The 14,037-nt window shown below is 51.9% G+C and overlaps 1 long non-coding RNA gene across 1 annotated transcript; it reads left to right on the top strand.

Moving 5' to 3' along the window:
* Positions 1-10,818: 10,818 nt before the first annotated feature.
* On the top strand, positions 10,819-13,187 carry LOC139176353 (uncharacterized). The gene is made up of 2 exons (XR_011560764.1): positions 10,819-11,133; positions 12,747-13,187. It is a non-coding gene; the product is annotated as an uncharacterized lncRNA (long non-coding RNA).
* The last annotated feature ends 850 nt before the right edge of the window (positions 13,188-14,037 follow it).

Raw genomic sequence — 14,037 nt, forward strand, 5'->3', positions numbered from 1 at the left:
GAGTTAATAGGGAAACACCTACAGAGAGAGCAGCATTAAATTGAAGATAGGATATGGACAGATGGAAATGGGGTATGGGAAGTTCAGATAAAGGGAAAGTGAGCTAAAAGTGGAGACAGGAAGATACCAGATCTTTTGGGGGAGATGGAGAAGAGATAGTATACAGTTTAAAAGTAGAACTAAATGTAAGTCAATATTTTGGGGCTTCAATTCAACATGGCAAATTCACAGGTTTAGTATCCTGAAAGATTCTTTCCTGTTTCTATTAGAGAGCTGTCTGCAAACAAATCTTTACCTGATGAGAAGTTTAAACATAATTATGTCTAGTATACTACATGCATATTTCATTGCTTTATTAAATCCTTCAAACAGCATAGTTCTTGGAGGTATAATTAACCTCTTTAGAACATTACCTCACAACAAAATGAACGAATCATAAACTTCAGATATTCTTTCTAAAAACCCTTTCACACTGCTATATTTAAAGTAGATAACCCACAAAGACCTACTGTAAAGCACGTGGAACTCTGCTCAATGTTATTCGGCAGCCTGGATGGGAGGGGAGTTTGGGGGAACATGGATACATGTATATGTATGCCTGAGACCCTTCTCTGTTCACCTGAACCTTGTTTGTTAACTGGCTATGCACAGTTAACAACGTTGTTTGTTAACTGGCTATGCACGCGTGCTCAGTCGTGTCCTACTCTTTGCAACCCTATGGACTGTAGCCCGCCAGGCTCCTCGGTCCATGGGATTTTTCAGGCAAGAATACTGGAGTGGGTTGCCATTTCCTCCTCCAGGGGATCTTCCAGACCCAGGGATCAAATCCTAGTCTCTTAGTCCTTCTGCATTGGCGGGCAGATTCTTTACCACTAGCACCATCTGGGAAGCCCCTAACAGATGCACACCGCTGCTGCTGCTGCTGCTAAGTCGCTTCAGTCGTGTCCGACTCTGTGAGACCCCATAAATGGCAGCCCACCAGGCTCCCCCATCCCTGGGATTCTCCAGGCAAGAACACTGGAGTGGGTTGCCATTTCCTTCTCCAAAGCATGAAAGTGAAAAGTGAAAGTGAAGTCGCTCAGTCATGTCTGACTCTTCGCAGTCCCATGAACTGCAGCCCACCAGGCTCCTCCGTCCATGGGACCTTCCAGGCAAGAGTACTGGAGTGGGTTGCCATTGCCTTCTCCAGATGCACACTACTATATATAAAATAAATAAGCAACAAGGGTTTACTGTGTAGCACATATAACTATATTCAATATCTTGTAATATCTTTAATGGAAAATAATCTGAAAATATATATCTATTCACTGAATCACTTTGCTGTATACCTGACACTAACACAACATTGTAAATCAACTATATTTCAATTTTTAAAAATTGCCCAAAAAAAGAAAATCTATATAGAGACAGAAAATAGATTAGTGGTTGCCCAGGGCAGGGAGAAAACAGGAATTAACAGTGAATGGGGGGACTTCCCTGTTGGTCCTGTGGTTAAGACTCTACCTTCCAATGCAGGGGACATGGGTTCAGTCCCTGGTCAGGGAAGTAAGGTCCCACTGCAATGGCATATGGCCAAAAATTTTTTTTAATTAAGAAAAAAACAGTGAATGGATGTGAGGGATCTCATTGGGGTGATGGAAATGTTCTACAATTGATTTATGGTGACAGTTGCACAACTTGGTAAATTTACTGAAAAATTAATTGAACACTCGAATGAATTATACAAAATGTAAAACTCAATAAAGTTATTTTTTAAAAATGTACCTAGAGTAGGAAACAGCAACCCACTCCAGTATTCTTGCTTGAAAGACCCCATGGACAGAGGAGGCTCAAAAGGTAAAGAATCTGCTTGCAAAGCAGGAGACCTGGGTTCAATCCCTGGGTCGGGAAGGTCCCCTGCAGGAGGAAATGGCAACTCACTCCAGTATTCTGGCCTGAAGAATCCCATGGACCGAGGAGGCTGGTGGGCTACAGTCCATGGGGTTGCAAAGAGTCAGACAAGACTGAAGTGACTTAGCTAGGTAGCTAGGAAAGTACTAGGAAGCATTGCTTCTAAAAACTACTCTGGTTAGTTAAGCTGTGCAGGGTCCTACGGGAAAGAGTGGAAGAGGGTCCTTGTCTATACAGAGCAGACTGACAGGACTTTAGGAGACTAGAAACCTCAACCTGCTCTCCCCTCCACCCCTCCACTGCCACCATTACACACACAAACTAAGAGGTCAGTGACCTAGAGTTTTCTAGGTTGGTCCTGGAGTCAAAGATCTCAGAAATAGAATCAAGCCTGCTCTCACCTCCTGGAAAGCTGCTTTCATCCCCAAGAGTCTCCTGTGCAGCCCTACCCACGTCCTCCTCACCCTTGGGAGGTCACCAGCCCGGAGACCCTGACATCAGCACAGTGACCCTCGTCATGTTGAGATGCTCAGACACTGGTGGTAATATGCAACCCAGAAAGACACTTCTAAGAGGGCCTCCAGCATGGGGCTTGGACTCAGCTCCCACGAGTGGCCCCTGGGGGCCCAGGGCTCCTTTCCCTGGGGTTGCCAGGCCTGCTGGAAAGAAATATGGGCGTCAGGTTGGGTCAGAGAGCCCAGTGTTCCAACCCCAGCTTCGAGAGCACTGGTCACGTGACTTCAGGCACCACAGTCATCTTGGCTCAGCCCACCTCCCTGGGGACTGTAGCGGATGGATGGAATGTTGGGGGTGGCTGCACCTGGATGGGGGTACCAGCAGGGCAGACTCCTGTCTCCTCCCCCTTTCTGTGTGCACTGCAGTTGGACCTGGCTGCTTTGTCTTCACCTGGGCTCCACCTTAATCCTAGAAAGTGTGTTGTCAGCGAGTCATCAGGCCTGAATGAGAGTCTGCCCCTTGATTTATAGTGGCACTTTTACTTTCCTTGAGACTCTGGTAGACACAACCGGGCCTGGCAGCAAAAAACAATGCCCGCTGAGTGCTTTGGGGCTGTAACCACTTAACCATTCACAGCCTGCAACTTCAGGGCTTTGCCTTACCAATGCCCGGCTGCGGGGCCCCAGGGGGCTTGGCCCTGGGATCACTGCCTCCTGCACTCCCATGACCCCCTCCCCGTAGCATACAGAGAGGAGGTGGGGCAGGAGGGCATCTCGCCTCTGCTGAGCAGGGTCCTGGGGCAGAAATCAAGCTCCAGAGCTCTGTGGGACAGAGAAGGCATCGCAAGCATCCGGCCTGAGTTTGAATATGCGCTTCAGCACTTGCTGACCAGTGACCTGGGCAGGTCTCTTAACCTCCCTGAGCCTCAGTTACTTTGTCTATAAAATGGGCACCAGTGCAGCTGTCTCCCAGGGTTGTTGGGAAATGAATGTGTGCAAAGGCCTGAGTACAGCACCTGGTGCCCTGAGGTACATATTAGAATCTGGGCAGGAGAGATGGGGCTGGTAGGAAGAACAACAGGAGAGAAAGAGAAGCCAGAGAGAACCTTGGGTTTTGCAGACAGAAGACTTGGGTTTTGCAGGGCCCGCAGTTCAGGCTTTCCCAGCACTGCTCATCCCCTCACTGTATCCTTCACGCCCCTGCCTGGCGAGGTCTCCTCCCCATTCAGCCTCAGCTTTAAAAACCATCTCCTCGGAGAGACCTTCCCTCGAAACCCCCAATCCACACCAAAGGAGATTGCCCCCACCATTTTTCTCCCCTTTCCAGGCAGGATGTATAGGTATATTTTTCTGACCATGTGTTTAACATCCATCCACCCCCAGGATGGTCAATTCTAGGAGGCAACGCCACGTTTATCTTGGTCGCTTCTGAACCAGCACCCAGCACCGGGCCTGCACAGGTAGAGAGAACCATCCCTTGTCTGCACCTCAGGGAGGTGATGGAGACTGTGGGCAGGGACCCCCAGGCCATACTGGCAGGGCCCTTCCTCCAGCAGAGACAGGAACCAGCATCAGCGTGGGTCAAAGGCAGAGCCAGGAGAGGGTGGCAGAGCCAGAGCAGGTCAGGCTGCGGAGGGGCAGGCGTGAGGCACTCTGGCGGAGGGAATGACACAGGCCAGTCTGGAAGGGCGAGCCTCTCACTGAGTTTGAAGGAGACAAGAATCTGGTGACTGGCTGGATGTGAAGGGGCCAAGCAGAAGGAAGGGGCCAGGCTGTAGATGACCTTGAAACAAACTTCCACTAAAGTGCTTGGACCTTCTCTTGGTTTTTAAGTGGGGAAGAAATATGGTCAAGTTTGCCTTGCTCAGAGCTCCCGGCCAAGGGCCACGGTGCTGGAGACGGGGAGGCTGTTGCCTTGAAGGCAGAGTCTAGTCTCCAGCCTCATTCCTTCCCAGGACTTGGTTCTTGCTGGGCTGAGCAGCTGGTGAATCCGACACACTCCCCCTTCTTTCACCACCCGTGGCTGACCCTCTACAGGTAGGCTCCCCGTATCTTCTCTAGGTGACCCCCGCCTCCACAGTGTTGGTGTCTGTGCCCAGGCAACGTGGGCTCAGCTCAGTGGTGGCCCCACAGTGGCAGTGAGCCCTTGTGCTTGGAGACCTTCCAGCCAAACCCTCCCCAGGGCACTAACTCCTGATGTCTTCCCCGATCTGCCCACCATCTCTGTGCTCCTGAGAGGGGAGGTCCCCTCAACTGGTCTATTAGTCAGGTTAGGCTTGGCTCTATTGTAGTAAATCAGCCTCCAAACTTCAGTGACTTTGCAGGAAGTTTCTCACTCAGTCACATTATATGCTCAGCACAGGGGGAGAGGATGAGGGCAGGGCTCTGCTTCACCTAGTGTTTTAGGGATCCAGGCTGCTAGAAGAACCACAGCTGGACAATCCCCAGTCACAGGGGCATGAGAAGAGAAGGTATAGAGAACTCTGACCTCGAACTGACACAGGTCACTGCTATGATGGACCACTGGCCAGCCGCCAGGACTTTGGGATGGTGGAAAGCCCATGCAGGCACTCAGTGCCCAGTGTCTTCAGCCTGGTGAGTGCCAGGGTGAAGAGCAGGTTGGCTCCTGCCCGGACACAGAAAGATGGGTGACAAAGGATGCAGGGGGAAGTATGGGCTCCCTCCCAGTTCCCTCCACCGTCCCCCTGCTCCCTGCTTCCTAGAGCACAGCTCTGTAATGTCAGTCTTGCTTCTCCCCACTCATGCAGAACACAATCCCGGTCCAGTCTGGCCTCAGCCCAGTTCTTTGCCTCATTTTCCTCCACTCCCTGACCCCCAACATGAGTCCCTCTCAGGCCACACAAGACTCCCTGCTGCTCTGTGCACGTCTGCTTTATTTCCTTTACTCCTCCTGGAATATTCTGCCTCATCTCTGCTCACTGGAATCCCACCCATTCTTCCAAGCCTAGCTCAAGTATCACCTCTCCCATAAAGGCTTCCAGATTCTTCCACAGCACAGCATCTATGCATCAGACATGTAGGTTTCTCTCACAGTTCATCTCCACGGTCTCCTGAAATTGAAACTGCCAAGCGCAGAGCCCATGGGCAGCTCCAAGCCAATCATGTGACCACACCCCCTCCCCGACATCAGCCGATTGGCTCGAAATGGCCAATATGCTGCCTGGCAGCAGCCTATGAGGTGGACCCTGCATGCAAAGATGAGCTGGGCCAATCAGATCCTCTCCGGAGACTTTTAACTGGGGCTGGGCAACAGCGGCAGGCGGAAGAGTTGGAGGAAGGCATCAGGGTGCCATAACCCGGAGATGGGTGAGTGGGAGCCCTGCAAGCAGAGACTGAAGAAGCAGAGTCATGAGCACAATGAAAAAGGCAGAGCTGGGAGTTACAAAGTCCCAGTTTGTGGAGGAGAGAGGGGATAGGTCCGGGAGTGGAGGGAGAGGCAGGCACTCAGGAGAGGCTTCAAAGCACCTGTCATGCCAGGTCACCCAAGGGAGGTGCATTGAAGCTGGCTGTGGACCATTCCCAAGAAATGACTGCAGAAGCCGGTTCATTTGGAAGTGTTATTGCTCAGTCGTGTCTGACTGTGACCCCCATGGACTGTAGCCTGTCAGGCTTCTCTATCCATGGGATTCTCCAGGCAAGAATACTGGAGTGGGTACTCTTGCCCTTCTTCAGGGGGTCTTCCCAACCCAGGGATCGAACCCAGATCTCTCACATTGCAGGCAAATTCTTTATCATCTGAACCACCAGGGAAGCCCAGTTCATTTGGAAAAGCTGACTCTAAAGCAAGTCCAGGGTGCAGTCCTGCTGAGCAGAGCGTGATCCAACACTGCCTGCTCCCCAGCACGCTGCTCTGCCCCGCGGCTGGGAGGCACTGCCGCTGCCTCCTCACTCCTCGGGCCCCAGACACCCAGAAACAAAGGCAGGGAAGGACAGCCCGCCCAGCCAGAGGACATCCTGACCACTGCCTCACACCTGCAATCCCCTCACTGCACCGAGAGCCCCAGGACCTGGACTCTATCTCCTGGCACTGCCTCTTGGACATTCAGTATCACTGAGCAAGTTTTCACATCTGTAAAATGGGATAAAAAATAGTTGACTGTCCACAGGACATGGGGTTGTCATGGAGGTCCAGTGCTTTTACATGGGAAGACTGTCCCTATGTCTTTCTGTTGTCTTCTGTGTTTTCAAGACATGATGATGGAGGCCAAGTAGATGGTCTCTCCTGTGACTGAGGCAGAGCTGAGGCCATCAGTGAAGACTTGCCCAGGCATCTCTTAACGTCTCTGAGCCCTTCTATTCCCACGGCACCTGACCCAGGCAGGCACATACTGTCTTTGTCTGCTTCTCTCGCTCACCCTGATCACTTTCCATTTTAGTTTCTGCTCCTTTTCATGGTCACCTCACCTCCAGAAGTGGCCCCATCTTCAGGCCCCAGGCCCCAGTGACCACTCGGCTCTGTGTCTGGCTGCCAGGTTGGCACGGGGCATCTCAGGGCTGAAGTCAAGTGTAGAAACATTCCCCTCCGGGCTCCTGAGACGTCACACAGCGAATCCACCTCTGACACTGTGGTGGAGGTTGCTGGCTGCCTCCCCAGTGTCCACTTATCCCCTTCTTCCTTGGTAACTGACAGCTGTATAGTTGGTGAGAGACAGTATTAAGTCTACATTTCTAACCCCGGGTGCATCCAGGGCAGTGTGTGCTGGTCCACATGACTCCCTGCTTGGGGGAATTTCTCCCCAGAGAAGAGACTGATCTTTCCAAGTGTCTTTATAGCCTTAGGTATTGTTCATAAGCATTCTGATTCTAAAAGGGTTCAGGGTCAAATCCATTTAGGAAAAGTGTCTACACAGATCTCACTGCTCTAGGTCCTGCCCAAGACCAGTTTCCATAGTTAAGGTCTTGAGTGAGCACACGTGCAGGGGACTCTCAATTTCATCTGTGTTTAGCACTTGCTAAACACACTCGAGAAACACTAGGTTAAAGCATCTGCTCTTCCAAAGACCCCACTCTTTTTCATTACAGACCAAGAGGCATGGCACCAGGCTCTGGAGGAAAGACAGGAAGCAGCTTTTGTTTCAGGAAGGCTAAAATCTAGTTTTAGGAAGAGGATGGCAAAGGACTAAAACACAGACAAACCCAAATCCTCATGAATGTGAAAAATCGCTCAGTCGTGTCCGACTCTTTGCGACCCCATGGACTAAAAAGTCCATGGAATTCTCCAGGCCAGAATACTGGAGTGGGTAGCCTAGCCCTTTGCCAGGGGAATTGAACTGGGGTCTCCTGCATTACAGGTGGATTCTTTACCAACTAAGCTATGAGGGAAGCCCAAATCCTCATAAGCACCAGCTAGAAAGGCAAGGCCAGGCAGGGCTGATTAGAATACAGATGCCTTCACTGGGAAAAGTCAACCTGCATCTCCTCCTCACCACACACTCCCCAGATGGACAGGAGGGAGGTGGCAGGAGGTGACCTGGTCCTGAGGAGGGCTGGGCCCTGTAGAGGGAGGCAAGAGTGATCCCAGATGGAGAAGAAGAGCCAGCAGTGCTGGGGCCCTGGGATGTACAGGAAGCAAAAGTGATGGCATATTCCTTCTCTGGGTGCTGTTTCTTTGAGTCTTGACTAAAAAGAAGAGCTCTGATAAAGGGATGCACAAGTAGATAACTGCAAAGCAGGCCTGCCTGTTTAGAGGCAAATTAAATGGACTCAATTGCAGCAACTGGAATAGAATTTCCATAAGCTCCCAACACCTCACCCACCTCTCTGCCTCTGTGCTCAAGGACACTGCCTTCTCTCTGGTATGTATGGAGCCTTCCTGGCCCCAGCAAAGACCTCTGCTCTCCTTGTCCACTCAAGGACATTGCTCCCAGCTGGTTCTCTCCCCCCACTGGGTAATCCCCATCAGCAGGAACACATGCTGCCATTTCTCCCAGCTGAAAAGAGAAATTTTTGTCTCACCTCCTTCTCTAGCTCCTCCTCCCTTCTCGCTATCTCTTTTAAAAAATGTATTTATGTATTTATTTTTGGCTGTGCTGGGTCTTTGTTGCTATGCACGCGCTTTCTCCAGTTGCAGCGAGCGGGGGTTACTCTCTGTGGTGCGCCGGCTCCAGAGTGCTCAGTAGTGTGGCCCATGGGCTTAGTTGCCTCTCAGCATGTGAGATCTTCCCAGACCATGTCTTCTGCAGTGGCAGGCGGAGTCCCTCCCTTCTCTTTACAGCCAAACTCTGCTAAGAGTTGTCCATCCCTCTCCTCCCCTTCTCTCTTGGAGCCACTCTGATCAGCCTTTGACCCCACTGCTCCTCCAAAACTGCTCTTGCCTCCATCACCAGTGGCCTCTGGTTTGGGCCCAGCGTCCACACTCTGTCCTCATCACTTGACCTTGGAGCAACACTTCACCAGATGCTCAGTCCCTCCTCCTGGTGCCCCCTCCTCTTGGGGCTTCTGGGACGCCACATCTGCCTAGTTCTCCCGTTTCTTTGCTCCTTCCCAGTTTTCTGCCAGTTCCTCCCCATCTTACTGTCTTTTATGTAATGGAGTGCTCTTGGGTTCAATTAATCTGGACCCCTTCCATTCTATAACCACACTCCCTCCCTAGATTGACACTATTCAACAGAAGTTTAATATCAACCACACATATAATTAAATTTTTTCTAGTAGCCATTTTTTTTAAAAGTAAAAATATTAACAGGTAAAACTAATAACATCTCATTAACTTAATATATCCAAAATAATACCATTTAAACATGTAATCACCATAAAATTGAGACACAACTTTTTGTACTAAATCTTCAAAACATTGTGTATATATGACACAGCATATGTCAATATGGACACCAAATTTTCATTGGAAATTCTTGATCTGTATTTAGATTTCATGAACTCTATAGTTGAAAAAGTAGATGTATATACCCAATTTGCTCCAAACATACTGCTTTTACCAGTAACTCAATCCAGTATCAGTTTTTAAAATGTTAATTAATTAAAATTAAACATTTAGAACTTCAGCTGCACGATTTCCACTAATTTCAAGTGCTCGGTAGTCACATGTGGCCAGGGGCTACTACATCCGACAGCACAGAGCTATATCCTCTCAGAAAACCGTGGTTCTAAATACCAGCAGGTCTTGCTGATGACTTCCCGTGTTTATCTCCAGCCTATACATTTCCTCTGGCCCTGCAGACCTGTCTAACCAGTGTCTACTCAGCTCTGCCCTTGGATGTCTCATGCACACCTCCAAACCTCACCTGTTCAAAACTGCACCCCAAAGAGGCCCACTCCCACCCACCGAACGAGCAGGGCCAGTTTTCTCCATCTTGGTTAATGGCCACTCTTTCTTCCTGTTGCTCAAGACAAAGCCTTGGTACTCTCCTTGTCCTTTCTTTATCTCTCTCTTACCTCGTATCTGGCCTGGCAATAAATCTTGTCAGTTTTCCCATTAAAGTATTTCCAAAATTCCATTTCCGGTCATTTTTAGCTCCCAACACCGTGGATATGTCCCTCATGGCTCCTAGATTACTAAATGGCCTCCTGGCTTCTGACCCTGCCTCCGGCAGTCTGTCCTCATTCAGAATGCTGCTTTTAAAAGAAATCAGAATGCGCCCTTCTTCTGCTCAGAACCCTGCAGGGCTCCCAACTCACCCAGGAGAAGCCCAAGTCCTTACAACGGCCCCACAAGGCCTTCCCTCATCTAATCTCCCCTGCCCTCCACCCGACCCCACCCCTCCGCAGCTGACCCTTTCAGCCCCAGCCTCTCCTCCGCCACCCTGCTTCAGCCACACTGGCCTCCTGGCTGCTCCTGGAACACTGTAGGCAAACTCAAATCTCGCTATTTCCTTCCATGTACATTTCACACCCTCTTCCCCTGCATTTTTTGCCTTTTGCCTCAATTACTGGCACGCTATGTATTTCACTTATGCTGTTTTGTCTCTTCCATTATAATATAGCTCCAGGAGGGACTTTTGTATGTGTTTGTTTTTGCTGCTCTCAACTGGGTGCCTAGAATAGTACCTGGAACCTATCAGGCGCTCAAGAAAAATTTTAAGTGAGTGACTTCCAGGAAGACAGAAAAACTGGAGCAAATCCAGGGGCAGTTGCTGCCTTGAGAAGCCTGAAGCTGAAACTGGCAGGGGGCCCAGACCGCTCCCCGGGTTGGGACGGGGTCAGGGGCGGTCACGGAAACCTCCCTGCACTGGAATCTTGCTATCCGCAAGATGGGAGCGGGAGCAGGCAGCTCAGTCTTGGGAGAGCGGCGGGTCTGTGATCTGCTTCCGAGAGGCTGGCAGAAAGGCAGAGGCGGGTTGGCTTCCTCCGCTACAACCGCCTCCCGGCCCAGGGAAGCCCGGGAGATCCGAATGTCGAAGAACTCTGAAAAAGCAAAACGTGTCTTTAAACGCAAGCAGGGGATTTGTGCGGAGGATCCTAAATGACAGCTGCCCCCGCGGAGGAGCACGGAAGGCGGGCCGGGCTTTGTCCCGGGGGGAGGAGCTGAGGGCTCGGAAAACGCGCGGGTCACGTGGCTGCCCGTGGGCACCTCCCCGCTTCAACCCCGCGGGACCCGCGCTCGGGGGAAAGGAGCTGGAGGCGGGCTGTGGGCCGTGAAGCCCGGGAGGGCAGCTGAGGACCCATCGCGGCGGTCAAACCCTCCCCGTCTTCCGTCCCGCCGGGACAGTGCAAGCCCGAGCCACCGCTCCGAGCCCGGCGGGCGACCTCCGGTGCCCGGGGCCTCTCGGTGCGGGCGCGCGCCCGGAGGCCCCCTCTCCCGCCGCCGGTACGTCCGCGCCGCCGGCGCGCACGCGGGCCGTGCGTACAAAGGAGAGCCTTTCCCGGGCGCCCGCGCTGCCGCGGCCCCAGCCCAACGCGGGGCGGGGGAGGATCGCCCGTGAGCGGCTCCCGGGCCGCAGGCTCCCCGGACGCCTGCCCCAGAGCTGCCCTTCATTTATTTATTTTGGTGGAAGAAGGCGGGGGTCATCTATCTTGGAGCAGAAAATCTTTCCAGGAAGTTTGTACCTATTAATATTTCAGTTCCTGGCAGCGGCTTTTAAGTGTCGGTGCGTGGGGGAAGGGCCAAGTTCAATGCGGCAGGAGAGGGAGCTGCGAAGCCAGGCCGAGTGTTCTCTGTAGGCCTGAGGCGGTGGGGCCGAGGGGGAGGCCCGCGTCTCCCAGACACGTTCCTTGCGCCGCATCCAGGAGCCGCCCGGACCCCGTGGGCCGCGGGCACGACGGCGGCGGGTGCTCTTGGGAGCGTCGCGCTCCGGGCTCCTGCGGGGAGAAGCGGACCCCGAGTGTGCCACCGGAGAGGGGACGTCGGAGGGAGCGGGGAGGAAGGAAAGGCGGAGCCGGGAGCACCCAGTCTCGGAGGGCGCATCCCCGCGAGCGAGGGTCGGCTAGCTGGGTCTCTGCAGCTCAAACCGCAGCCAGCGTTCGCGGGGAACCGACGACGGTGAGGGCCAGAGCTCCGACAAGGTCCAGACGCCCTTTCTGACCTTGGTCCGGTCGCACAGTGGGAGGGCGCTGCAGCAGAAACTGACCTTATAAAGCTCGGATACTCCTCGCAACCGCCCTGCAAGGTTATCATTATCTCCAGTCTTCAGAAAATGGAGCTCGGAGAAGTTAAATAACCTGCTACACAGCGAGGTCCCCTTTTTGGAAATATCTTGCAAGAAAGCGTCCCTTGGTAGCAAATGCATCGCTGCTCGCTGTGCTTCCTATAGTAGTCTCCCCCGCCCCGATACACACAGAATCACCCGCTAAGGGGAACCACGGCAACGAAGAGAACTCTAGACCCACAGCACCAAGACTTGTCAGCTTTTCAGAATCCCCTTCATTCACCGCAGAAGTGCCTGCTTAGGCTTTTTAGCCAATCACACAACTGGAACATCGATCATTTTGCCAAAGAAACTCATCTGTAACGTTCCTCCTCTGCATGTGTAGATAAAGAGATTTGAAGCGGTTGACCTCGCTATCTCTGGAGCGGGGCCCCTGAAAAGGTTACTTCAAGTGCTAACAGCCCCAGGGTAAAAACTGAAGTCGTCTCACACAGCAGCAGGGCACTGTCTCGGCACCAGTATTGCAAAGTCGGTAGTAGATACCATGGCAGCCTTTTTGCTCAGCCCATCTCCTCAGGGACTCTGTCCAGCCCCGCATGGAGGTCACTCGCTCCAGGGCCAAGACCTGAAAACCCTTGGGCAAGAAGCAGCTGGGCTCATGCATCTTCTCACTCTAGTGTCCAGGAAATCCTCTCCCTTGCCCCTCCCTGTCCTAGCCACTTGTGTTTACTCCAGATCGCCAGAGCCCCACTGGCCTATGGACCAGAGGGGAGGATGTGAGAGATTCAAGCATTTTAAAGTAGAGCTTGCTGACTGGAAAATCTTTCCTGACCAGGTCTCCTAGAAAAAATACTCATAGAAAACCCCCTAATGGAGAACTGACTGCCGCATCTGTCTCCGGTGATGCCAGCTTTGGTGATCCCGTGGAGGAATTCCAGCCCTCTGCCGGCTCCACTCAGCAGGGAGTGCTTTGTGGAGGAGGCTTCAGAGAGCTTTCTCCCCCAGCTCTGGGCCATACCCAAAGCACCCTGCTTCTGTTTGCATTCCCACCGCTGAGGTTTCCGTGGGGGCTGGGGGTGCTGTCGGTGAAACACATGCTCTCTCCCCAGCTTGGGTGGGCCAGCCCTGCCAGCTGCCTTCACTTTTGGCTGCAGAAAGCCTGCCAGGCTGCATTGTGCAAGAGCCTGGAACAATGACTGGTAGCATCAGCTATTTTAATGCAGAATTAGGCACACAATCCTTGCTAAAAATAAATACAAAGGAAAACCCCAAAGTAGCTAAGCCTATTTTAATACCTTTTATTTTTCTTGTCCCTGGTTCTTTTGTCTTCCCTTGCAACTTGGAAGTTGTGTTTCACACAGGGCCCACCCCCGAGTGTTGTCAGGGCTCCCCTCCACACCATGTCCTACCGACGGAGGGACGGACGTACCGCCCAATCTTGATCACTGGCAGGAATAGTAGAGGGAATAGAGGGAACAAAAGGAAAAGGACTCCACAGTCATTTACCTGAGTGCAATTTATATTGTTAAATAGAACGGTAGCACAACTTCTGAGATAACTACAAAGGAGCTTAGGGGTGATGAGCCCTCTTCCCACTGCCTCTCCCCTGTCCAACACAGTCCCTCCTTGGGGAGAATGGATATTTACAAAGCACCTGGCTGAGAAATAGCTAGCTGCCCTCCTCTGATGGGAGGGAACAAATCCAAGTGCCTCTGGACTCCTGGGGGCCTCACTGCTTACCTTTTCAGAGGGAAGCTAGGGTGTCTACTTAAACAAAGAGGCCTTTAGACTGACTGTGGCTCTAATGTATTGGGGGCTACCTAAGCAGACCAAAATCTAAGCCTGTAAATGTTTCAAGGTTATGAAATCAGACTTGTAAAGATAAATCACAAACAGATAGCTAGGCTGTAAGCTATGGCCAAGAAATAATTTCCTTTGTTTGCTTCCACAAATAAGTCTCTCTGTCTTCCCCAGCTCCCCGGAGAAGTGCTCCTACCCACTTCCAGTTTAGCCCTGCCCTCTTCAAGTGGGTTTTTGCTCAAACTCTTAGAATTTTGAATATGTTTCAGTTGATACAGTGTTGGAATCAGTTACCCTTCTTTTCTCTGGGAACTGATCCTCATCCA

This window comes from Bos indicus, chromosome 16, assembly GCF_029378745.1.
Source record: "Bos indicus isolate NIAB-ARS_2022 breed Sahiwal x Tharparkar chromosome 16, NIAB-ARS_B.indTharparkar_mat_pri_1.0, whole genome shotgun sequence".
Taxonomy (NCBI): domain Eukaryota; kingdom Metazoa; phylum Chordata; class Mammalia; order Artiodactyla; family Bovidae; genus Bos; species Bos indicus.